Genomic DNA, 27,163 nt, shown 5'->3' with positions numbered 1-27,163 from the left:
TAGTTATTATGGTCAAACTATCTTTCAGTGTTTGGCAAAACCAAAGTAATCCTGTCATCATTTACTTGGTTTCTTGATCTCCCTTTTTTTTTCCTGCCCCTTCGCCTCAACATAATCACCACAGATTCAAATTCTATCCACCCTTTAATGCTCAGGCAAACGACTGTCTCCTGGTTGGAGATTCCCTGCTCTGTTCAGCTATAAATGGGAGGTCAGGACTTGTGAATATGGTGGGCACATAAAACTCAAGATGTTTGGTTAAAAAGTGGAGGAGAGAGAGTAGCGATTCTTCCCATAGGTAAACTGCTTGGTTTCTGTGTCATGCACAGAAGGTGATGTTATATGCGTGGCTTTCTTTTTAAGAAAGGAAGAATTGCATTGCATGCTAGGACACTAACAGGGGAAGCCATGCATCTTACTAACCCTTGGCCTGTGTGTGACTAACTGGACAGGTATTGTATCCTTTGAAAAAGCCAATGGTATATCTTCCTATGCCCGGTTCCCTATGTTCTGGGGCACATACTATATTATACTACTACTAGAGAATAATTCAAAGCAAAGTTCCTCATGATGGCAGATGATGAATGGTAGTACGAAATTTCAGGACTTCCATTGCAAATTTGACTGAGATTATTATTCTTTGCTCAGGGTTGCAATTAAGACAGGATGTCATCAATAACCTCCCTCCTGAATTGCAGAAGTGCCCCTCAAGGGCCACTTTAAGAGCCCGCCTTCACAGATCTGTATTTTCAAACACAGAAGTGATAAAACTTACCTTTGCTGACCTTATCTAATGAGATGATTCATCCGTCACACATGCAGAACTATAAGCTAAATATTTATTTAACACAAACACGAAACACAATACCAATGAAAGAACTGCCTTGAAATTTTTTTTTTTCTATTTAATTTTCCTTTGCCTTAAAATAAAGTCCTGCAGTAGCATTGTGTCAGGGTAGCTCAGTCCTATCAGATTACAGAGGAACATTTGTTTGTACACAATGGGGTCAAGCTTTCTAAAACACACTGCACATGTGTGTGGCATTGATAACCTTTTATCCTTCTTTCCTTATAAATCACTGGAGGATTTTAACCTTTGAGCAAGAGATTACCATCTCCATGAAAACATTAAGTTCCTAACTCTGCTCTTATCTCAACCATCTTGCTACTTTCATTTACCACATGGAGGGGTTTCCCTAAGCCCTGGCAAAACAATGCACTTCGACTGCCATGGAGGGTGGCCCTGGGGTTGCCTGCCAGGCTGTATAGAGCCTCAGGGGGCTTGGGTGTTGGTCCAAACCTTTACAGTTCTGTGGTTCTACTCTTTACGAGGTGAGATTCAAAATAATACTGAGTATTCTAATAACAACAATAGTGGACCAATCAGAGCAGTCCCCGGTCGCTGCAAGAGGAGGGGCCTCAGGGCCCTCATTGCCAGTTAGTGGGGAGGTCTGTGCAAGGGTCCAAGGCAAGCAACTGGGTGACTGAGGCAGAGGTGGGAGGGGGCACTCTGGACACTCCAGGGGCCCCGGGGCAGCAGTTATTTATCTACCTTGTGGTTGCAATTATTCCAACATTTTAATGTTCGGCAGGGCCATCTTAGCCCTCTGTGTTCCCTCCTTTCCCAGCCCCCGTTCACTGCATATCTCTGACATCAGGCATGGGTGTCCCTAGCCAGTGACTTCACTTCTCTTAAATTTCCATTTTGTTAGACTTTAAGAATAATGTATGTATGTGTGCTACTTAAAATGAAAAAAGTATTATTTTTCCCCCCAAATACAGTAGCCTGAGAAGTCATGGCCATTCCAAAATTTCCTTAATCTGGATAGTCTGACTTTAGTCCTCACCTTATTATGAAAAGTATTTTCTAAAGGGTAAGCTGGGACAAAGCGAGAGAGTGGCATGGACATATATACACTACCAAACGTAAAATAGATAGGTAGTGGGAAGCAGTCGCATAGCACAGGGAGATCAGCTCCGTGCTTTGTGACCACCTAGAGGGGTGGGATAGGGAGGATGGGAGGGAGGGAGATGCAAGAGGGAAGAGATATGGGGACATATGTATATGTATAACTGATTCACTTTGTTATAAAGCAGAAACTAACACACCATTGTAAAGCAATTATACTCTAATAAAGATGTTAAAAAAAAAAAAAGTATTTTCTGAAGTGTGACATTCTTCACTAGCGCTCGTCCTCCCTGGTTTCTTGTTGGTTTCTGACCACACTTAATACCTCCTCCTTCACAGCCCCCTCTTTGCCCCTGGGGTCTCTCCTCGCTCCAGTCTTTGTTCCTTTCTCGCCTCCTATGATTCCATCCTCCTCATCCTACACTGTCTCCAAACCTCCCTTGGGTCCTTGGATGATCTCCCTTGACACCCTTTCTCTTAGGGAGCTTGTCCACATCTATAGTTTTAATTATCAATTTACATGAAAAGTCCCCAAACTTTATTTCCACCTTGATCTCTTTGCTAAATATTAGCAGCATCTTTCCAACTGGACTATTTCCACCTGGGTCTAAATTCAGCTCATCCAGAACTAATGTGTCTCTTCTCTCCTAACCCACCTCTTCCCAGGTTTGCCAGCTGCTGGCTTCATTCTTCAGTTTCACAGACTCACAACCCCACAGGTATTCCTGGTTACAAGAATCGAGGGCAGGAGTGGGAGGAGCAATTCAACCATTTGCTAAGTCCTGTAAATACCTCCACTGCCATGTTTTCTTTTCCTCGGCCTCCATATTGGTGTGGACATTACTATCTCATCATTATCATTATCACCGGGATGACTGCAGCAATCTCCTGAACCCTCCCTCCTTTCCTCCCTGTCCAATATCCAGTACCATCAGCTGATTCATTTGCCTAGAACACTATTTTTCATAGATTGCTACTGTACCACATTCAAGTACTCTGAACATTCTCAAATGCCCAGAGAATATTTGGGCTGATTCACCTGGCAAGCATGGTCACCGCCACCTAAGGAAAACCCCAGCCCTGCTACATTTTTCTTCCATGACACTTGGATACAGAACAGGCTGACCTACTCACAAGCTTTTATTGTACCTTTTTTTGCAAAATGTGTCCTAAATATGAACAACAAATATTCGTTGAATGGATTGCTACCTCTTGGCTTCTTCTCACACTATTCTTGGCAGCTGAAATGACCCATTTCTCCCTTCTGAGATTTACTCATTATTTCAGGTCTTGCTTATTCCCTTAGTAACAACAATTGCTATCATTTATCAAGCCCTCGCTATATGCTGGCATTAGACTAAGCGCTCTGCATGTACTAGGCTCATTTAATCCTTAAATCCTATATTGTTTGAAGTAGCAATATCCCCATTTTACTGATGGAGAAACTGAGACTTCGGTAAATTAAATCACACACCCCAAATCACACAGTATGTAGCCAACTCTGTTGCCGAATCTGAGGTCTTACCCTTTATAGCACATGCCTCTTTTCTCGCCTTTTCGAGAGATACATCATTCTTTGGAATACACTGCATTTCTCTCCTCCGCTACTCTGCTGGCCCTGGCATTTGGATTTTTTTGCAGCACTATTGTGGTTTTTGGAGCACAGCATAGTAATTAGGCCTCTGGACTGGTAAGTCAGACTGCCTGAGCTGGAATCCCAACTTCACTACTTGCCAGCTTTGTGTGCCTCGGACAACTTATTTAAAATTGTGTGTCCTTTTGTCTATAAAGTAGGTATTATAATAGTACCTGAGGTATTGGATTATTGGAATAACTATATGACTTAACAGTCTTTGTAAAGCACTGAACACAGTGCCTGGCACATAGTAAGTACTCAGTAAATATTACCTGTTATTATTAAAATTCCTAAGGCCTGTGCCTTGCCTCCCATTCCGAGTATAAGCTGATTAAAGGAAAGGATTCTCTGTCTTTGTAATTCCACAGCTCTTTGCACACCTCAACGTAAATGCTTCCACTAAGCTGTGACTTTAAAGGTTTCACCTTTGTGATTATCTTTTAGGAAATAGGCAAGACTCCAGTTATTTTAACCATCATCACTAGAATCAGACAACGTGAATTGAAATGCTGAGCTGGTAAATAACATGTGAATTCATAGCGCCTCCACAGTCAACACAGATATTTAACCCAACAAGCCTTCCTGCAGCACCTACTCTGTGTTGAGACTCTCAGGACCTGGGGAAACTGAGGCTGAGAGGCCCCCCCCCACCCAGTGCTCCTTATAAAGGAGACAAAAATTACAGCGATGAGTGATACTAATTTGGATTATACTGAGAAATGTCGGCGAGGAAGTTTCTAGGGACACATCTTCTGATTAAAATACAGCTCTGGGGATTCCCTGGTGGTGCAGTGGTTAAGAATCTGCCTGCCAATGCAGGGAACACAGGTTTGATCCCTGGTCCAGGAAGATCCCACATGACGCGGAGCAACTAAGCCCGTGAGCCACAACTACTGAGCCTGCGTGCCACAACTACTGAAGACGATGCATCTAGAGCCCGTGCTCTGCAACAAAAGAAGCCACTGCAATGAGAAGCCTGTGAACCACAACGAAGAGTAGCCCCCGTTCGCTGCAACTACAGAAAAGCCCGCGCGCAACAACGAAGACCCAATGCAGCCAAAAATAAATAAGTAAATAAATAAAATCTATTAAAAAAAAACCAAACAGCTCAGAATTATTGTCTATCCATCTATAGATCAATCCAGAAAGTGGCTGATCATGCAAAGGATAATTAGTATTTCTTTTTCTGGGAACTGAGACACGTGTTAAAATGACATTGAGTAGAATAGATGACCCCCACCCCCGTAGACATTTGGCGGTAGAAGAGCACGTCCTGTTTACCTAGAGCATTTCATCTGATTTTGTAAACTCTGCAAGTAACAGGGAGCCAGTGAATCTGCAGGGAAGCCAGTGGGGTTGTTCTGATTTAAACTTGAAAGGCAGTGCCATTGTCTGGGGAGTGGAGATGCCTCTTCATTCTCACCTGCAGACATGAGAGGGGGTTGTTCCTCTCATAAATAGGAGCCGCCAGAATCCTAATACATGATGTTCCCAGCTGCTGGCACTTCTGGCCCCAACTTCTCGGCTCCATGAAGCGGTATCACTTCTGCTTCTCAATTTAGACTTTATCTCTTACAGCTTGGACTCAGTGGTTCTCAACCCTCACTGTGTAACAGAATCACTTTGGAGGTTTAAAAACAAACGAACCAAACAAAAAACCATGCCCGAGCCCTTTCCCCGGAGATTCTGACGCAGTTGTTCCAGGGAAGTGTCTGGGCATTGTTTACTTCTTGTTAAGTTTCTGGGGGTGATACCAATGGACAGCAGGCATTAGAATCTGCTAAAATCTGGACCAGGCAATAGCTTAATCTGTCTACAGACTTCCAGCACAACTGGGAATCCATGCTGCTACCAAGTTGATAGAATCTAGCCAATCACATTCATTCTCTATTCCACATGACTTTTATCCTTATGTTGGAAAGGCAGAGATCTGGGCTTCTTCTTATTTCAGTGCCCCCAAAAGATTAATTGAGAGATGCTGAGCAAACAACGAAACCTCTGAGCCTCTCATTTTTGTATTCCATAAAATGGGAACAAGCTACCTGCTTTACTTACGACATGGTGAAGGATGAGGAGGTCTCTATCAGGGGCTAGCACTGTGCAGCAGGGTGAAATGATTAATTGAATTACCCCGAGAAAGAGTCAAGGCAGGCGAATTTAACAGGATGGTCAAGAAAGCACCAGAGAATGTCCAAAATCAGCAGGGCCAACTGGCCCTCTGACAAACCTTGGGAAAAGTTTGGAGTAGACAAACCTTGGGAAGGGCAAGAAAATGCCAAATAGCAGCTGAAAGTACTTTGTGATTATTCTTGGACTTGACATTGCTCATGCAACTTCATTCCAGATCCTCTCTCCATGACCCATATCGACTTGTTCACAGTGTTTTTTTCTTATTCACTTGTCTCATAATAATGTATGGAAGGAAAAAAATAAAAGGTCACCTTTTTACAGAAAGCTAAAAGAAATAGAAAATGAACCCATCTGTTAAACCCAACTATTATCCATTAAATAAAAAGGGAATCTCTCCCACCCTCTCCGCATTTTTCCAGAGCCAACCACTTAATCTAGCTGGCTAACTATCATCTACCTATCTATCTATCTATCCATCCATCCATTCATCTATCTATCCGATTAATTTTCTTTTCTTTTATTTTCCAGAACAGAATGCCTTTGATGGCCTTCAGGAGAGAAGCCCAAACTACTAGTTGAAAAATCTAGAATCTAATCCCTGGGAAATTGTTATGAATACTATTAGTTGCCAAAGCCAAAACCAACACAAAAATAATAATGCTGAAAATAAATAAAACTCTTTCAAACTTTTCTAAATATTAAAAGAGCTGTTCACATTCCCCATGTATTACTTTTTCTTTCCAGTGAGAGGAAGGTATTGTTAAAGACCAATACATGGATCTGACAATGACAATTTCTTGTACTCCTACGTGCCCTGACTTGTCCTAAGAGCTGGGAAGACAGAAAAATAAGTCATTTAACTGGTAATACACACAGCAAACAACTGATGGGATAACTTTGGGGAGGGGAAAAAACTAATGCATATCGGGTGTGCAGGGCTTGAAAAATTGTTAGACATAGTCTATTACAGTACGAATATAGTCATGCATTACTTGTGTAATTCAAAAATGAAAGGCCCCAAACATTAGCCCTTTATGAAGGGAAAAACTGGGCTGCAGTGAAGTGGTGTGGCCTGGCTTTCTACAAAGTACAAGAAAACATGGTTTAAACCCAAACATGGGCAGAAGACCTACATAGACATTCCTCCACAGAAGATACACAGATTGCCAGCAAACACATGAAAGGACGCCCAACATCACTCATCATTAGAGAAATGCAAATCAAAACTACAGTGAGGTATCACCTCACACTGGTCAGAATGGCCATCCTCAAAAAATCTACAAACAATAAATGCTGGAGAGGGTGTGGAGAAAAGGGATCCCTCTTGCACTGCTGGTGGGAATGTAAGTTGATACAACCACCATGGAGAACAGTATGGAGGTTCCTTAAAAAACTAAAAATAGACCTACCATATGACACAGCAATCCCACTACTGGGCATATACCCTGAGAAAACCATAATTCAGAAAGAGTCATGTACCACAGTGTTCATTGCAGCTCTATTTACAATAGCCAGGATACGGAAGCAACCTAAATGTCCATCGACAGATGAATGGATAAAGAAGATGTGGCACATATCTACAACAGAATATTACTCAGCCATAAAAAGAAACGAAATTGAGTTATTTGTAGTGAGGTGGATGGACCTAGAGTCTGTCATACAGAGTGAAGTAAGTCAGAAAGAGAAAAACAAATACCGTATGCTAACACATATATATGGAATCTAGAAAAAAAAAAGGTTCTGAAGAACCTAGGGGCAGGACAAGAATAAAGACGCAAACATAGAGAATGAACTTGAGGACACGGGGAGGGGGAAGGGTAAGCTGGGACAAAGTGAGAGAGTGGCATGAGTGTAAAATAGCTAGTGGGAAGCAACCTCATAGCACAGGGAGAACAGCTCCGTGCTTTGTGTCCACCTAGAGGGGTGGGATAGGGAGGGTGGGAAGGAGACGCAAGAGGGAGGGGATACGGGGATATACGTGCACGTATAGCTGATTCACTTTGTTGTACGGCAGAAACTAACACGTTGTAAAGCAATTATACTCCAATAAAGATGTTAAAAAAAAAAATGTTTTAAGCAAACCACACATCATACGGCATTTCCTTCCTTCTAGAACACTCGAGACAAGCCTGCCTGCTCTTGATCCCAGCACTTTTCTTGACATCCTTCCCAGCGCTGACTTGCAAACCCCTTTCCCCTCAGTGTGGGTGGGGCAGCATCTTACATTTCACATTCCCAGGACTGCCTGGGACCTGAGGATACCCATGCCCCTCCTGCTACACTCGGGGTAGCCTCCCCTGCTGCCTGGCATGGAAGCACTCACATAGCAGTTCAAAAATGCTCTGGTCTTTACGGTATTTTCCGGCTCAGGGATGGGATAACTCATTAAAAAGAAAGAAAAAGAAAAGGAAAGCTTTTTTTATTTTAGAGGAAATCCTAAAAGCATCCCAGCTCACTGCCTGACACTCAGTCTCCCTAAACGCAGTCTCACCAACGTAACCAACAGCCTGCATGCAAAATGCCCTTGACCAGACATGCTTTGTGCTCCCAACATACACGTCACAGCTACAGAAAAGGAAATCAGGCAAAGGGTCGTAACTGAAAGATGCCTTAAAGGAGCGTCAGAGTGACCTAGCTGCCTGCCCCTGAGGTCTTGCTACAAAGGGAGACAGACCCCCATTAGGAGAAATGCCTGTTACCTGCCCAGCACCGTTGTCCCAGGCCGGCTCCTGCTCTGATCAGACGCCTAACAAACTTCCAGGTCTCCACTACGAGGCCATTCACCCCACAGCCTCATGATCGGTGAAGGGAGAGTCAAGCAGGACTCATCGGGAGGGCTCAGGCAGGTCCGGCAGCTCCAAGCCGAGCTTAGTCTCGCTGCTGACCAGTGCCTTCCTGCCGTGGTCCTCCGAGCCTCACAGGGCCATCCCCGATGGCTAGCCGCTGTTTGAAAACAAGAAGTGATTTCCTGGTCCTCTTCCCTGGATGGCGTATGCGATTTCCCTCACGCCCATGGGAAGTCCTTCAGGTCATTCTTATCTGGAAACCTATTCACTGAGTGGCCGGATTTGTTTGGCCAATGCCCTAGTTTTTGCTTCCCTTTCTCCAAGAAAAAGTTCAGAAAATGAAACCAGAGAGAACCCCAAATGTGTTCGAGCTCATGGCCGGTGTAGGATGCCTGGTTTAAACCTTTGAAAGATGTCCACTAAATGAGATTGTGTTTTCAGAAGGGAAATTAAAATTATCAGTGAGTTTCATTTCTAGTGGCACTAAGAAATCAGAGATTAAAAAAATCTTGAATATGAGAAGACCTAGTGAGGTTGTTCAGTCCTAGCCCTGGGCTTAAGAGAGGGTTGCACTTCACATATGTCACATTCAGGGGCATCCAGATTTCCAGGGAAACTCTATGAATATTTGTGCATCTAACTACAAATTCTGTGTAACACTTAAAATATCATCTCAATAACACTAATGTTTAAAGATAAGGAGATACCTGGAAAAAGGCAGCTTGGCAGGCTGCAGTCAGGTGGTTGGGTTTAAAATGAATTAGAATCACTACGTATAAAATAGATAGCCAGTGAGAACCTACTGCATAGCACAGGGAACTCTACTCAGTGCTCTGTGGTGACCTAAACAGGAAGGAAATCCAAAAAAGAGGGGATATACGTATACGTATAGCTGATTCACTTTGCTGTACAGCAGAAACTAACACAACGTTGCAAAGCATCTATACTCCAATAAAAAGTTTTTAAAAAATGAATTAGAATCAGAATCAGAGTTTTTGAGCCAAAAGTGACCTTACTCATCCTCTTTTTACAAGGGAGGAAACTGAGGTCCAAAGAGAAACAGTGACTTGCCCAAGGTCAGAACACAGATGGGAAGTAATAGGTGGTCATCTAATTGTTCTTAAACTTCAGTGTGGGGAATGATCTTCAATTTCCTACTCTAAAACGCTGCCCACAGAAAGTCTGATGAATGGCTCCTGTCCTAGAGCCCAGGAATCTGCATTGTAAGTGCTCCATTAAGTCTGACGCAGGCCGTCCCCAGACTGCATTGAGAGAAACCCTCCTAGTGTCAGGACTGTGTGTCAGTGCCGGACCCCAGAGTCAGACTGTAGGGATTCAAACCATAGGGCCACTGATTCCTATTTCTGTGGCCTTGGACACGTTATGAGACCTCACTGAGACTCAGTTTTATTATGTGTGAAAGTGGAATAATAATACTGCTGAGGCCGTATATTATATAGGTTCTGGTAAAAGACTGGCATAGAGGAAGAGCTCCAGAACTGGAGACCTGGGCGCGAATCCTCCAAGCTCATGGGCCTTCCCTGTCCCACACTGTCTCCTTCCCTCCTTGCCAGCCTTCCTTTCCAGCCAGAGCTATCAGCCCGAAAGCAAGTCAGCAACGAGCAGTCGCACTCAGGCTGGGGACAATGGTGAAGTATTTTGGCAAAAAGAAGATGAAACTTCAAAATATTATTATTCTACTTCTCAGTACTGATTCTCAGTTGTATCCTCCAGCCCACTCCATGCCATTGTGGAAGACGTTGTTGGTTGCCCCCTGACAGCTTACCCTCCACTTCCTCCCTGCTGCCAGCCTGGGCCTGGCTGTGCTCAGGGGGTGCATTGTGATAGGTTTAAAGCACAGTGATGTCATTCTCCTTGCTGAGCCCTGGGTGTGCTTGGACATGTGGCACGTTTGTGGATGTACTTTACCTCTGGATTTACTGTCAGTGGCACAGTAAAGGGCCTTATTATTTAATCCAGTTCTAATGGCATTACCTATAGTAAAGTGTGAATCACTATGAAAAATAAATCTTTTGATTCTATAGAAAATACTCACTGTCATACAGAGTGAAGTAAGTCAGAAAGAGAAAAACAAATATCATATAATATTGCTTACATGTGGAATCTAGAAAAATGATACAGATGAACTTATTTGCAAAGCAGAAATAGAGTCACAGATGTAGAAAACAAACTTACGGTTGCCAAGGGGGGAAGGAAGGGTGGGATGAATTGGGAATAGGGATTGACATATACACACTACTATATATAAAATAGATAACTAATGAGAACCTACTGTATTGCACAGGGAACTCTCCTCAGTGCTCTGTGGTGACCTAAATGGGAAGGAAATCCAAAAAAGGGGGGATATATGTATACATATAGTTGATTCACTTTGCTGTACAGCAGAAACTAACACAACATTGTAAAGCAACTATACTCCAATAAAAATTTTTAAAAAAAGAATAAGGAGCAAAATAACATCCCTATAGATAAGAAAACATGGCCTAATCTTACCCACAAACAAGAACTGTGAATTTCTATTTCAAAATAAATTTAAATACATTTTTAAAAAACATAGTAATCAACTATACTTCAATTTAAAGAGTAATTCTATAAAAAATAAATAAATAAAATACTACCCTTGACCAATAAGTAAATAAATAAATAAGAAGAATATTAAGACACATACACACAGAGCCAAATAGCTTAAATCATATTTTAGAATACAGTTGATCCTTGAACACTGTGTGTTTGAAGTGCGTGGGTCTACTTACACGCCGATTTTTTTCACTAACTACACATGACTGTATGACACGATCCACAGTTAGCTGGTTGACTCCTTGTAGGTGGAACCAGGATACGGAGCGCTGATTGTAAAGTTATACACAGATTTTCGAGTGCGCGGGGGTGGGTGCCCTTAACCCCCACGTTGTTCAAGGGTCAAATGTATTCCAACTTTCTTATGCTAAATATTTGTGGTATTGACTTTTTCTATACGAAATGGACAAAGACATTCCAGATTCTTTTTTACACTAAAAACTTATAATATTAAATTTAAGTAGTAGCAAACACCTGAGTCTTGAAAACGCAAAGTAGCCTGGGGTTAAGCGTGTGGACACCAGGTCTGCCCACTAGTAGCTCCTCAGAAACTTAACAGGTTATTTCATCTTTCTGTGCCTCAGTTTTCTCATCTGTAAAATCAGAGTAATAATAAGACCTACCTCAGGGTTGTTGGGAAGATTAACTGAGTTCCATACATGTATAAAGGCTTATAACAGTGCCTGGCACTTAGTGAGCATGTGTGTTAGCTATTGTTATTTCTGCAGAAAAGAGGTTTTTGTTGTAATATCATGTAGGGATTTGGTACCGTCTTTGCCTTTGTTTTCGGCTGGCTTTGCCTCTGGTTCCGCACAGACTGGCACTTTGAAGATGCCTCTAAAATATACCTTCTTGTGTTTGTCATGAGATGTGGTTCCTTTGGGGGTATCTTGAGTGGATTAGTATAGATGTAGACAAATGACACCAGCTGTGTTGGAAGGAATGAAGAAAACGTAGGAGGAACCTGTACTTTATCATGGGGGTAAAGGACACTAAAAGAACTTTGCGGGCTGACGGCTGTGGAAAGTAATTGTAAGAGAGAACTGAATGTCTGGTGACAGAGTTCGCCCACTCCAGGAGAGGAAAGCTTGCAGACCTTGATATTTCAAAAAAGAGTGACGACGTGGGGGACCTTGACTCGGATGCATCTTTTCTTAAAAAACACCCTGCTGTCAGTCAGCTCCTGGGTTAACGCTTCTTTGAAAGCGCTGTCTTTTCCCTGTTTGCGTTGGTTTGTGGGACGCCATCAACTCTGACACGGGACAGGGCGCTGTCAAGGTGGCTGTCCCTTTGCCTCACTGAAGAGCAATTCCGCTCTCATCCATCGTCCTGTTTGTTGCTAGGAACACTCTGTGCTCGTGGCACTCACTTTACAACGAAAACAAAGACAAATAGAAAACGGGACCACCATATGGTCTCGTCTGCAACCCAGAATTCACTGCTGATGGGAAGACTTTGCCCTGTCGCAGCTACAGCTGCCCTGCCGTTGGCTGGCACTGAGCCCTTCTCCTGAGTTCTAAGATGTTGTAATTGGTGGCAAATTGAACCCAGACTTCAACCAGACTGCGACGGTGAAGCCTGAGTAACTAATTCACTAGTCGTGTTAATCTATGTTTGCGTTAGTATGAGGCGTCTCTTAGGACTTGAGGGGATAACCTCATTGGAGACAGAGCTATTTGCCCAGGCAGAAATGTCAGCACCAAATAAATGTGTCTTTCCCAGCATGCTCCAGGCTGTGTCACGCCTCTGCCCTTCTCCTTTCTTCATCTGGCTAACTTTTAATGTCCAGTTAAATTGCAGATGTTATTTCTTCCAAGGACCCTCCTAGCTCTCCCCGGTTGGGCTGTGTGTTTCTTCTCCCTGACCCCAAACTATCAGGTATGTGTCTTTCTGCAGGTACCAGACTGCACTCAAATGATCATTTTAATGCTTAATGCATTGACTGTAAGTGCCTTGAGGGCCGGGCCCTGTCTTATTTATTGTATGCCCAGCTCCTCACTTGGTGCTGGCATGTCCTAGGTGATCTATAAAAGCAAACAAAAGGACTACCATATGGTCCAGCAATCCAACTCTTGGGCGTGTATCTGAAGACAACCATAATTTGAGAAGATACATGCACCCCAATGCTCACTGCAGCACTATTTGCAATAGCCAAGCCATGGAAGCAACCTAAATGTCCAGTGACAGAGGAAGGAATAAAGAAGATGTGGTACATATATACAACGGAATATTACTCAGCCATAAAAAAAGAATGAAATGATGTAATTTGCAGCAACACGGATGGACCTAGAGGTTATCATACCAAGTGAAGTACGTCAGACAAAGAAAGACAAATATTATATGATATCACTCATATGTGGAATCTAATTTTAAAAATGATACAAATGAACTTATTTACAAAACAGAAACAGATTCACAGATTTCAAAAACAAACTTATGGTTACCAAAGGGGAAATGTGGGGAGGGAGGGATAAATTAGGAGCTTGGCATTAACATATGCACACTACTATATATAAGATAGATAACCAACAAGGACCTACTACATAGCACAGGGAACTCTACTCAATATTCTGTAATAACCTATATGGGAAAAGAATCTGAAAAAGAATGAATATATGTATTTGTACAACTGAATCACTTTGCTGTACACCTGAAGCTAACTCAACATTGTAAGTCAACTATACTCCAGTAAAATTTTTTTAAAAAGGCAAACAAAAGGAAACTGCTTCATCTCATTCCATTGCTGGGTTCTCCTCTTAATATTGGCATGTCCCATGGCTCAGTCTTTGGAACTCTTCTCTGTTGACACTTATTCCCCAGGTGATCTCCACCAGTCTTGTGGTTTAAATCTTTGTGCTGATGACTTCCAAACATCTACCTCAATCACAGACCTCACTCCTGCACTCCTGACCAGTATATCCAACTTCTCACTTGATAAATCCACTTGGATCTTCAATAGGCTCTCAGACTGAACATGTCCGAAACGAAACTCCTGATCCTCCCTCCCAAGCTAGCTTTTCCAACAGTCTCTCCCATCTCAGGAAAGGGCGTCTCCATCCTTCCAGGTTAGCCAGACCAAAACTCTAAGACTCATCCTTGAGTCCTCCCTTGCACACTTTATATTTAATTTGTCAACAAATCCTGTCTACCTTCGAAATACACATGTGGTTGGGTATTTCTTACCCCTTCCACTGCTATCACTCTCATCAAACCATCATTACCTCTTGCCTGGATGATCATCATTACCTCTAATTGGTCTCTGTGTAAGACTGCAGTTAAAATGGTCTTCATAAGATATAAGCTATGTAATGTCCACCTGTGCTCAGCCGTGCTCTCATCTCACACAGTCAAGGTGAAAGTCTTTTCAGTGGCCTGTAAGGTCTACACCACTGGCAGCCTTGCTCCTCCCACCATATCCTCCCTTAATTCCTCTCCTTCTTTCCACGTTGCTCCAGCCATGCTGGCTTTCCTGTGAGCCAGCTTGTTCCATCCCAGAGTCTTGGCACTGGCCATTCTCTCTGCCTGGATGCTCTTAGCCCAGATATCCTCATGTCTCACTCCCTCGCCTCATTCCCACCTTGGCCCAAACATTGTATCCTTAGTGAGGCCTTCCTTGACCACCATATGTCACACTTCAGTCCTCCCAACCCCCTTCCCTGATGAATTTTTTCCATATCACATATCACCTCTAATACACTATAATGTACTTATTTATTTTATTGGCTGTTTCCACCTTCTAACCCTCCACTAGGGTGTAAGCCCCCTGAGGGGAGAGATGCCTATTTGGTTCATTAAAGAAGCGTATTTGAAAGTGTAACATGCAAGCAAAGGTAAGAATGCCATGATGCTAGTATATACACAGCAGAAGTATACACCAAAGTCCATAATTATTCTACTTGTAAAACACTCATACTTCCACGTCTTGGCAGGGTAGGCCCTGTTTGTTTTTTTTTAATCCACAACCAGATGTTGGTAATGCTTTTGACCCAGTGTGACTCAGGGTCAGCTCTCCTTTGTTATTTCTATAACGAGGCCAGGAAAATTCCCCTCTGGCACTGACCTGTCCTTATGCAAGGAAGAAACCGACAGAAAATTGGGCGGTTTTATGGTATACAAATGGTCTTATTCTTATCTTTTGTGTGTATATCTTGGCAGAGACTCTGCTAATTGGAGTTGGTCATATTTGTACTCAGCTGCGGCCTCTCAGGTTTTATTTGCACTTGCTGTTACTGGATCCATTCCACCAATAGACAGATTTATTATGCCTTCTTGGCCTAAGTATCTTTCAGATACTTATATTATTTTGCTGTGGTAGATCCCAGAGCTTTCCATCTTTTGGACCAATTGGATACAGTTGACTGCCATATTCTACCCACCTTCTTATGTCTCCCATGATGGTCCTAGCTTAGGTCAGAAATCCAAAGAACCCTCCAAGTGAAGTCCTGTTTTGGACCACTGCCAAGACTACCTTCCCTGCCTTTTCTTGGAAGAGGGAGAGACAGCATATGGGAAAATGGAGACAGATTCAGGACACAGATCTGTAGAGGTGTCATCAACAGCCCTTTCTTGGCCTTTGTTGGCCTTTTCTTATGCAGGGTTGACCATCAATGGCCTGGCAATCATCTCTAGCCTTTAGATTCCACCTTTGGCTCTTACAGGTGACCCACTATCCCATCCATGTAGCAGGAAGTGCATACTGTTGCCCATAAGTCAGCCACATGCTGCAGCCTTGATGCGCATGGATGTCAGAGTTATTGATGGACCACATGTATCACTGACTCCTCCTCCTTTATTCCCGCTCCCATCCCCACTACCCTCACTTTCAGCAACATGGAGAAGAGCTAGGTATTTGAGGACACGGGCATTCCTTCTTGTCTTGGTCTGGGAAGGAAGCTATTTTGAAGGAAGCTGCATCTGGTCTCAGGTGTGCAAGTTCCTTTGTACATGAACATGGGTGGTCACTCCTCTTCTAACTTCTGCCCTTTCACTGTGTGTCCTGGGTGCAGGTGCTCCACATCGGCAGGTATCATATACCTCAGGCAGCAGTGAGGGTATCTGCTAACATCCGGCAGACCCTCGTCCCCATAAGGGCACTTTCCATCCAGATTCCCTGGCTCTTTACTGTTTTCAGGGCCTCAACACTTCCTCTGCCACCAAAACAAAGGTTCCCCCACTTTTGCCTTTGATTGGAGAGGTGATTTCCTCAGAATTTATCAAGTCAATGAGTGAATAGCCATGATGCTAAAACCACCAGACAAATATGAGCTGAAGAGTCATACATGCCAAGAGAAAAATCAGAATCACAGGATTTGAGAGTCAAGGGGACCTGGTGATCATTCATTCTAGCGACCATGCTAGAGGGAGTTGAGAGGCTTCACCAAGGTCACACCATCCATTAGTGTCAGAACCAGAATTAGAATTGATATCTCCTGTCTTCACAGGCAGGACTCTTAACCTTGTGCCTTGGCACCTGCCCCAACCCCCTCTGGATACTCAGATACCCTTTCTTCTTACCTCTAAATTAAGACAATTCCCCAGGTACAGGTAAGGGGTTGATCCCTATACCTAATGCCTAAGATACAGTGATGATTTCTGAGTAGAGAGAGACAGTATTAAACTTGTGTTAAACCTGTAGTCTTTTCTTTATGATGCTTGGTCCACAATTTAATTAGTGCCAGAAATGATGCTCTAAATAAATTATCCCAATGCCTATATTCTTTCAAGAAAGAATGTTAAATGATTCTTTCTATTGTGTTAGGATACAGCTGAACTGAAAGTGTAGTGAAGGGCACCATAGTGGTCTGAAAAATATGGCACCAGGTAACATCAGCAGTATAGACTGTCACCTCTGTGGGAGGATTTGAGAAGCAATAGAAAAACCTATGTCCATCTGCCTCTAATTGCTAAACTTACACTTTTAGAGACAAATTGCTTTAAGTGAAGGAACAACCTCTGCTCTGACTCAAATGCCTTTGAAAGGTGGACATATTGTCCATTTTCAATGAGTTGCATGTAAGTATGAATTAGTTTAAGTCATCAAAGAGGCTTTAAAAACAAGAAGGCAATTGGGTAAGGGGGGAGGGATAAATTGAGAGGCTGGGATTGACAAGATACACACTACAATATATAAAATAAATAACTAATAAGGATCAACTGCAGAGCACAGGAATTCTGCTCAAAACTCTGTAGTGGCCTATATGGGAAAAGAATCTAAAAAAGAGTGGGTATATGTATATGTATATGTATAACAGATTCACTTCACTGTACACCTGAAGCTAACACAACATTGTAAATCAACTACACTCCAATAAAAAGTTTTTTCAAAAGAGGGCAATGGGGTTAGAGAGAAGTGGGGGATAGTGGAAAGGGGGGAGTATTTCAGAGAGCAGTTCTTATCTGTGCCTGAGAGCAGACAAACAGCTTATTTATTAAAATTATCCTGCTAACTGTTGGTGGAATTGCTACAATCACATGGCCCGACAATCCTCTTATTTATGTTAGTTTTCTCACTCCTCAAAGTCACCATTTCACATCTTCTCTTCTCTCCTCACTCTTGGCTCTAGTCTTGCCTCCTACTTCTTTGAGAAAACAGAATCAATCAAATGCTCATCTTCCTATGTGCAAACATCCCACACTCTTGCAGCTGAACTGCCCTTTCTGCCCTCTGGTTTGAGAGGATGACTCAGCTCTGCTCCTGCCGATGACCTGCCTCTTCCTCTAGTGGGCTCTGGGTGCCATTTCCTCTTTCATCTTCAGCACTGTCTCAGTCCCAGTAGCACACAAACATGCTCTAGAATCTCTCTTGAAAAGCCTTTGACATCTGTCTCTTTCCTCATTGACTGCAATATTTTTCTGCTCCCCTTTACAGCAACTCTTGACCAAAGAGCTGAATACATTGACTTTGCCTCCACTTCTTCACCCTCTTCTTTGGCTCCCAAGTCAGTCAAATCCATCTTCCTTCCCTAGTTCTGCACTAGTGACTCTCATGACAGTCACCATGGTTTCCACATCACCATGGTCAATGGTCCATTTGCTGTTCTCATCCTCCTTGACCCTGCAGCACCATGTGACAGAGTTGGCTGCTCCTGCCTCCTTGAAATCCCATTTTTTTCAGGCTTCTGTGGCATCCAGTCTTCTGATGTTCCTCCTACCCCACGGGTTCCTCCCACCTCTCAATCCCCTTGGTGCCCTTTCTTTGTCTACCTGCCCTCTAAATTTAGGCTGCCCCAAGCCTTGTCCATGGTCCCACCATCCTTTTCCACCTGTACTTTCTTCCAGGGTGGCCTCACCTGGTTCCACACTTGAAAAAACATTCATGGATGAGGACAAAATAAAGATATTTCTAGACATATAAAGACTGAAACAGTTTGTATCTCCCTGGCCCTGGATGAAAGGACTGTAGGATTAAAAAAAAAAAAGATTTTGGGGCATGGACCCTTTTGGCCATCTGGTGAAGACTATGATTCCTTCTCAGAATAATGCTTTTAAATGTATAGAACAAAATACATAGGATTACAAGAGAAAATAATTATATTGAAATATAGTTATCAAAATATTAAAACGATGTGATTTAGTAATATATTTACTTCTTTCTTAATTTATTCAGTTAAAAGATTTAATGAGGCAGCTTTAATAACTATCACACATTTCATGTGGTGATGGGAATAAACTAGATTTTTGAGGGTCTGCAACATAGTAATGTGATACCAAAATATCTGCGATTTCTATTGGTGACAAAGTCATAGGTACCGCTAATACTGCTGTGGCTTGTTACCTAGGTTCCTAATTAAAGGAAATCCTAAATTGCAATTAGAGGTTAGTAAATATAAAGATATATTTTTCCCATTCAAGTTTGTGGACCCACCGCCAAATTTTATTCATGTGACGTCCATGAACTTAAGATAATGTAGTTAAGAAAGAAAAATAGACACTCAAGAACTGATCACTTAAAACCTATTTTTTAACTATTAGTTTTTAAAATTATTAGTTAAAATGACTAATTTGGAGGAGAGATTATAATAGAAAATATGAAACTACTACGTAGCTGTGACAAGGAACATAGTAGGTATTCAATGAATACATTTTTAATGACTGAATCAAGGGGAGATTTTGTTTTACGGCTCATCCCCTTTTCAGGGGCTAGGATGTCTATACCATCAGGAGAATCCTGTGTTTTCAAGGGCACAGTCATGGCGTGGTTTTGGCTGCTAACACACCATGCCCACCAAGGCCCCCCAGTAGGTTTGCAGGAGTCCCCCTGCATAGATGGGGTGGTATTCCACCATCTTAGCCAAAGAGTAAAAATAACTTCTAAGGTAGAGCTAGAAACCCCCAGCACATAAGAGGTGCTCAATAAACTTCCCAAGACCTACAATACAAAGGTAAAACTACTAGGTCAATATCACCTTCTGGTCAACCAGCGAAGGCCATCCCTGTGCTAAAGATGGCCACCCCCCATCCCCCAGGGACACATCCCACCTCCCTCCTGAGTCCTTGCTCCATGGCTCCTGGTTTGCATCTTAACAGTGGGGTCCCTCCACCACCACTTCCCTCAGTTCTTCAGAGCCATGATGTATTCTTTTTAAAATGCTCTTTCAAGAATACATACTATGTCAGGCACAATGACAACATTTGTTTGAGAAAGAACTCGGAAAAGGTTGGGCTGATGCCTGTGTCTGTGAACAACAATGGTTCTGAACTCCAGCCCCAAGAAGGGGCCTAAAATAAGCTCGCTGAGGAGAAGCATAAAGTTGGGAGAACAGTGGTGAGAATGGAAAATGAAGCACAAATGGAAATTAATCAACATTTCTGAAGTTCAGCTACTTGGGGAGCAGGAAGAATGTGCTTTTAAAAGCCTAGAGATGTGGAATGCTGGAAAACCAGATGGCTTGTGATTGAGCCCTGGGGAAACGAGCTATTCCATCATTAGCAAGACCTTGTTAGACCACGAGCACTACTTTTTATTTTACCTGAAGTGAATCTCTTTTAAAGAAAATGAAAAGGCACACACTTTCCAGCTACTACACATATTACTCAGTAAACTTGCTCCTGTTCAAAACAACTTGCTTGTTTTAATATTAGGAAAAGCATTAGTTGTTCACTTCGAGTGCCCTACCCATAGGTTTATGAAATTCTGTCTCCCAAAATCTAAGTTGTGCATAAGCCATCTCTTTGGAATCTCCCTTATTCGCTGGTCTGTTTCATTTCATACCATGATGGCAAACTCTTGAGACCCTGTCTGACCTTCCAGTGTGCTTGGTCATCAAGTTGGTAAACCCAAAGTTTAGTTGCCCTGCGTTCTAGCCTGTACTTTTTGAGTGTTTCAGGGACAGATGGAGTTAAGAGATGAAGGGAAAGGTGTTCACAGTGGCTGCTACAGCCCTTGGCAATGGCCCAGCACTGTGCAAACTGTCACTGTGATGCATGGAAGTTGCCCAGCTCCCCACAGTTCCACGACCTACCCCAGAACAATGAGTCCAGGTTTCCAAGTTCAAGACCGTTCCTAACTACATCACCACCTATAATTCAAAGCTGGCCTCTTGGGACCACTGAACTATTTTTAGACCTGATGCATAGTACACAAAACATAGCTACCTATTAACAATTACATGGTGATTCCAGGACCACACCCCTTCAGTTTACCTTGTCTGACCTGGAACATTAAGAGAGGGAAAACAACATATATTGATATTTTTAGTCTTTTCCTGAATTCCTCAAATGTTGTTCCATTTTTCCATTTTACTTAGGGTCAGTGAGATATGGACTTTGTGCTTTACCCAGTGGGATATTCACACACATGCCTCTTCCTGGGACTCTTTATTTGAACCGGCTGGACCTTCACTAAACAAGGGCACTCTTATGAATGAGCTCCAGCCCTTGGATCACTTACTGGTCTACATGAGAAATGTTCCCATATTGTCCCTTCTTAAGTGCCAGAATCACCTTATCCATCAAATGCCTGATCAGGGATACTTATGTATACTAACAGGAGCAATATTTAAGTATACTTCTATGGTTGACATCATAAAATTTCCCAGGAATCACGTAACGACAAAGAGTGAAAATTGGTTCCCTAAACCCATGAATACACACGTGCACACGGGCACACACATGCACGTGTACACCTCCCTCTCTCTGTCTCTCTCTCTCTGTCTTTCTCTCTTTCTCTCTCTCTCTCACACACACACACTTCTCTGCATTGTAAAATCCGATTGAAGAAGGCAACAGCCTGCACTCATAATTCTGGACGATGGAAGCATCTAGTATATTTGACATCTGGACCAGATTTTTTATTAACTCTACCCTCTTTTATATGAGAACATTATTTTCAGTAATAGTCCTTATTTTCTTGATTAATTCTTTAGATTTAAAACAACTAAAAAAGAGAAAAATTTTTCACTTAAATATTAATTTTTGGTAAAACATTGAGGTGTGAGCTAAAATGTGTAGTTGTCAAATAAAAAGAGTACACCATGCGGGTAGTACTCTCCTTCACTGTTTTCAATTTTAAACACAAATCAAAACTCTATGAAGTCCCATAGAATGACAGAATTGAAGCAACTGCTGTTCCGTTTATTTGTCTATACAATTAGTGTGCTAATATTACTTATTTTTAGCCTACTGTTCAAATGCAGGGATATGTCATGCTCCAGGGGATAGAGTCACTTCAAGCAACCTCAGACAGTTCCAAACCATTAGGAACTTATTCTTGGAACAAGAACATGTAGTGGAGCCCCTCTGTGCCAGGAGCCAGTATATGACTGAGTTTTCTGAATTAACTTCTATGTAGAACACAATCTTTATTAAATATATGTGGAATCTAGAAAAATGATACAGATGAACTTATTTGCAAAGCAGAAATAGAGACACAGACATAGAGAACAGACATATGGATACGGGGGGAAAGGGGGGTGGGATGAATTGGGAGATTGTGATTGACATATATACACTACTATGTATAGATAACTAATGAGAACCTACTGTATAGCACAGGGAACTCTACTCAGTGCTCTGTGGTGACCTAAATGGGAAGGGAATCCAAAAAAGAGGGGATATATGTATACATATAGCTGATTCACTTTGCTGAACAGCAGAAATTAACACAACATTGTAAAGCAACTATACTCTGAAAAAATTTAATAAAAAATAAGTAATACAAATATGGTAACTAGTAGCTTAGATTCTATTACTGAAACTCACCCGTGATGACAACAATTGTTTAGAACTTAGACCAACAAAAGTTTTTTTTGGAAGAGTATTTTGACATTGTTTGGAATTGCCACTCAATGGTGATCATATTAAAAAAAAAAAAAAAAAGGACTTTTAGTTGGTTTTATTATTGATTTTAAGTTCTCTCAAGACATGTACCACCTTATTGCCTGTACCCGGGGGGACATTTCCCCACCACCCACCCTCGTGCCCCGGATTCCAGAGTGTTTCTTGTAAACTTGTCATGCAACTACAGGAGACCCTGGTGTCAAAGGGTAGCTCATTCTCTCTTTATCAGCCTCCTCTGTTTTAACTTGGAGCAGTCATTTTAGCGATACAGACCCGAAGAGCGTGGAGGAAGGACTTGCCACCAGCCAATGTAAGTGGAGGCGAGCCCTTAGTAAAGGAAGACCACGTGAACCCCCAGACTCTAAAGGCATTGCCCATCTTCTCCAAGGGAAGCTCATCTTCCCATAGTCCCCCACCTGCTCCTCATTTCAGCTCCCTCTGGAAACATCTCCCTGACCCTGAGGAAGGAAGAACTGCACAGTCTCTTTCTCAGTACACTTCTAAGCCACACTAGGCCACCGGGAAAAAAAAAAAAAAGTGTGTGTGTGGTGCTGACTGGGGGTCAGAAGGGAAACCAGCTTTCGCTCCACTTAATCCTGAAGGAAGGAAGCAGGAAGCCCTGCTTTGGGGATTGGGCAAAGCCTCCTCCAGGATGGGCTATGTTGTTCCCTCCTGACCCTCTACCTGATCAAGGATCCAGCGCAGAAAACAGAGCCTCTGCCGCATGTCCCACGCCTCTCCCAGGAGCAGAGACAAGAAACAATCCTTAAGGCTACTACTAAGTGTTTATACACTGCCAGGCAGTGGGTCAGGACCCAGCTGGGCCTCACATCTCTGAAAGGGGGGGACGATTGTCATCCCCATTTCACAGAAAGTCTGTAAAGCTCAGCCTCAGAGCCTCTGAATTGGCGAAGATAGAACCAGAGCAGCCCATGTCCTAGGCCTATCTGTCCTGCCTGGGGTAGGGTTGGCTGGTGGTGAACCCTCCCATGCCTCTAGCATCTGTAGAAACCAGAGCATGAACCTTCAGACCCCTGCTGTTGTGCTGTTGGATGTACAGCTTTGGGGCCCATCTATTACTGTGAATCAAGTCTGGCTGTTCACAGAGTAAGACTGAGAAGTGGGCATGAAACTAACACAATATTGTAAATCAACTATACTCTAATATAAAATTTTTTAAAAACATAAAAAAAAGAAATGGGCAAAGTGAATTTCTTGATAACTTATTAGTATAATATGTGTATAATCAGATGCCAGGCATCTTCTCATTCTTACATCCAGGTCTTCCTGCTGTACCTGCCCCTCAAAATATCCCTTCGCATGAAAGCATTGTGAGCAAGGATGAATTGAGTTAAATCTCATAATAGGGACGGTGTGTGGGGTTTGCATCACACATTCTGTGGAATTCTTTCAATATGCCTCTTCTTCCAAGTCATGCATCATTCATTCCTTCACCAAATGTTGTTGAAAACCTGTGCACCAGACACTAATGGAGACCTTGGAGATAAGCAGTAACTAGCACAACTGTCCCCGAGGAGTTTCATTCCAGCTGGAGGAACGTGCTGGCTGGCCTCTCGGTTCATCTCCACCCTTCTCTGCCCTGCTCTGTGCCCCGGGGGACCCACCCCACACCCTGCAGTGCCTTGTCATCTGGGAGAGCGGGAGATGCTAGCAGGAGATCGTAGGATGGGAGGAAAGGGGAGCCAGGGATGTACTCCCCCCCTCCTTTTGGGGCTCCACCCTCAGCCATGGATTCTGGGGAACCCCCTCTCCCACATCCACAGGTCTTGCCTGGCTCCTCTGACACCCCACCCAAAACTTCTGGCCCCTTCCTGCCCTACGGGAGGTGATCAAGGGCTTCCTGGTGCTGCTAGCGGCTTGTTGACAAAATGCCTTCACCTTTTCAGTTAACCTTTGAGAGTGATTTCCTTCCTGGTGTGGCCTTGACTGATACAGTAATATTGACAATCAACAAACAAATAAGTTATGTACCAGATGAGCAAAAATGCTATGTAGAAACATAAAGGCAGTAAGGAGTGTGTGTGTGTATTCACATGTGTTGGTGGAGGTGGCGTCACGCCCCTCTTTCTAACAAGTTACTGGAAATCCCCTTTCCAACCCTTGCCCCATCCCTCCCCAGACTCACTAGCTCAAATCTCACGTTATTGGGTGTTCCACTGGGTCCTCAATTTTTCTTATCTGTATTAACCAGGGCAGGTCAGCCTATGACAGCGCCAGCCTTCAAATGTGTATCCCAATTTCCTAAGCAAAGTGCCCTCCACCAGTTACCATCCTAGTTCCGAGGTGATAGTACGAATTATCGACAACCAGAAATGTTTTTTATGACATGTAGTTTGTGAGTCAACATGATTTATAGTTTAATTTTCTGTGTTTGGGAAGCCTGTACACTCTTCAACCATGGAAAGCTTGCAGAACAAATTCCAATACTTGCCCTGGAAACTATTTGCTAGAAAAAGGACAACGCTCAGGGTGCCTTCAAAGTATCTTCCTCTCCTGCCCTGCCTTTCTGCTGGTCTTAGACCACTTGTTGACTGCCAAGTCACGCTCATCTATTTCTCTATTTTTTGTTGTTCTCCTCCCCTGCACCTCAGATCCATGGGTGAGACCTTGGGGCCCACTGCTCTTCCCACCATATGAGGGAACCTCTTGGTGGGTACCCATCAGCACCTGGACTGGATCCCAGTGATTCTCATGGGGAGGATGCTTAAGAAGCCCACGTGGTCCACTGACCGGGACTTCCTGGTCCTGCCTGCAACCTTCTCACCAGAATCTCAGGGTGGAGTCCAGAATCATTATGAACAAGCTCTCTGGGTGACTCCTGTGCAAACTAAACTCTGAGAAGTACTGTCCTAGAGACCACCCACCCTGTTCCACCACAAAGGGCTTTGCAGGGGACCTTACCTCTCCCCTCAGTTCACCTTATTTTTCCTTTTCTTCCCCCATTTTTCAGATGACTGCAAAGCAAAAGAGACCCACTCTTCCCTCGTTTAACTAGTGATTCTTTTCTATGTGTAGGAATCGTGCCATAACATAGTCAACTGAGTGGCCAAGCTCCAGGCATTTGGATCGAACATGAGCGGGCAGGGCTAAGCTGGGGCTGGAACCCAGGTGAGTTCAAAGGTGTTGGGGAGACATCAGGAAATGTGAGAGCACTGGGTACCTGTGAGCTTGGGGAGGCACAGGGTAACTAGACAACCAAACTGGTGTATTTGGGGGGCTTCCACTAAAATCCCTAGGTGAAAATTAAACAAATGAGGGGAAAGAGCAAGTTAATAAAATTTTATTGTTTCTTGGACTCAGAGAAAGTACTTTTCTGCTTATTTCCTTTTCATACAATCACAGTTCATTCTGATTATTTTTAGTAATTTCCCTTTGACCTCATTGTTTCAAAACTCCAAAGTGACTTTCAGTAAAGGTTGAATTTTATTGTAAGGATATAGAATGTGGAACTCCACTAATTAATTTTCCTGGTAAATGAAGGCGAAAAACTGTGTAGTACTGAAAAATCTTAAAGCATATATTTAGCCCATTTCTTCTTTTTGAAACAGAGATAGTTAATAGAATTGATTCTACTTTGGATGAAAGAGATGCTTCCAGATATTCAGAATGGCATTTGCATTTCAATACTCCACATAGAAGAGTTTAATATACCAGACTGGTAATAAAACCCTCAGAGGAACTTGGATTTGTATGATTTGTAGTTATTTCTGTTCCTGGGAGACTTGCTTTGATTCACCACTCACTTGTACTAAAGATTGTTAATTTGGTCACATGAATATTTTCTTCTAAATATTTGGTGTGAGAAATTTAGTTTGTGACCATGACATTTAAAAAAATGGTAGTTTTGGGGGTTTCTGTTTTTTATAGGCAAAGGGAAACATTAAACATCCAGGATTCTTTTTCCCCATCTATCCTTTCCCTCCTTTCTTGTTCTAGGTGACTTTGGGTTTCCCAGCCTCTTCCTGCCTTATCTATGAAGGAGGAAATAACAACCCTTGGGACACATGTTGGCCTTAGCCATGGCTACCCTCAAAGACACCCACATTTCTACATTCCACATCTCACATTTCCACATTCACAGCCCATTCCATCAAGACTCAGATTCAAGTTGTTCTAAAAACATAGAGAGACCAGTCCCTCCCATCAGGAAAGTTGCACAAGCCTCTTAGATAGCCTCATCCACCAGAGGACAGACAGCAGAAGCAAGAAGAACTACAATCCTGCAGCCTGTGGAACAAAAACCACATTCACAGAAAGATAGACAAAATGAAAAGGCAGAGGACTATGTACCAGATGAAGGAACAAGATAAAACCCCAGAAAAACAACTAAATGAAGTGGAGGTAGGCAACCTTCCAGAAAAAGAATTCAGAATAATGGTAGTGAAGATGATCCAGGACCTCGGAAAAAGAATGGAGGCAAAGATCGAGAAGATGCAAGAAATGTTTCACAAAGACCTAGAAGAATTAAAGAACAAACAAACAGAGATGAACAATACAATAACTGAAATGAAAAATACCCTAGAAGGAATCACTAGCAGAATAACTGAGGCAGAAGAACGGATAAGTGACCTGGAAGACAGAATGGTGGAATTCACTGCTGTGGAACAGAATAAAGAAAAAGAATGAAAACAAATGAAGACAGCCTAAGAGACATCTGGGACCACATTAAACTCAACAACATTAGCATTATAGGGGTCCCAGAAGTAGAAGAGAGAGAAAAAGGACCTGAGAAAATATTTGAAGAGATTATAGATGAAAACTTCCCTAACATGGGAAAGGAAATAGCCACCCAAGCCCAGGAAGCGC

The 27,163-nt window shown here is 42.8% G+C and overlaps 1 protein-coding gene across 6 annotated transcripts in view; it reads right to left on the bottom strand.

Annotated features, from left to right (window-relative positions):
- ADGRF5 (adhesion G protein-coupled receptor F5) overlaps positions 1-27,163 on the bottom strand; it is a 108,213-nt gene that overhangs the window by 63,391 nt on the left and 17,659 nt on the right. For 5 of the 6 annotated variants that reach the window (XM_036869747.1, XM_036869751.1, XM_036869749.1 and 2 more), the window contains exon 1: positions 8,375-8,621. The exons of the other annotated variant lie outside the window; for it this stretch is intronic. The gene's annotated coding sequence lies outside the window, so the exon portion shown is untranslated. Of the gene's footprint in view, positions 1-8,374; positions 8,622-27,163 lie in introns of those variants that run through there. 6 annotated transcript variants of the gene reach the window in all.

The sequence above is a fragment of the Balaenoptera musculus genome, chromosome 11 (genome assembly GCF_009873245.2).
Source record: "Balaenoptera musculus isolate JJ_BM4_2016_0621 chromosome 11, mBalMus1.pri.v3, whole genome shotgun sequence".
Classification (NCBI taxonomy): domain Eukaryota; kingdom Metazoa; phylum Chordata; class Mammalia; order Artiodactyla; family Balaenopteridae; genus Balaenoptera; species Balaenoptera musculus.
This window is presented reverse-complemented; position numbering and strand designations above follow the sequence as displayed.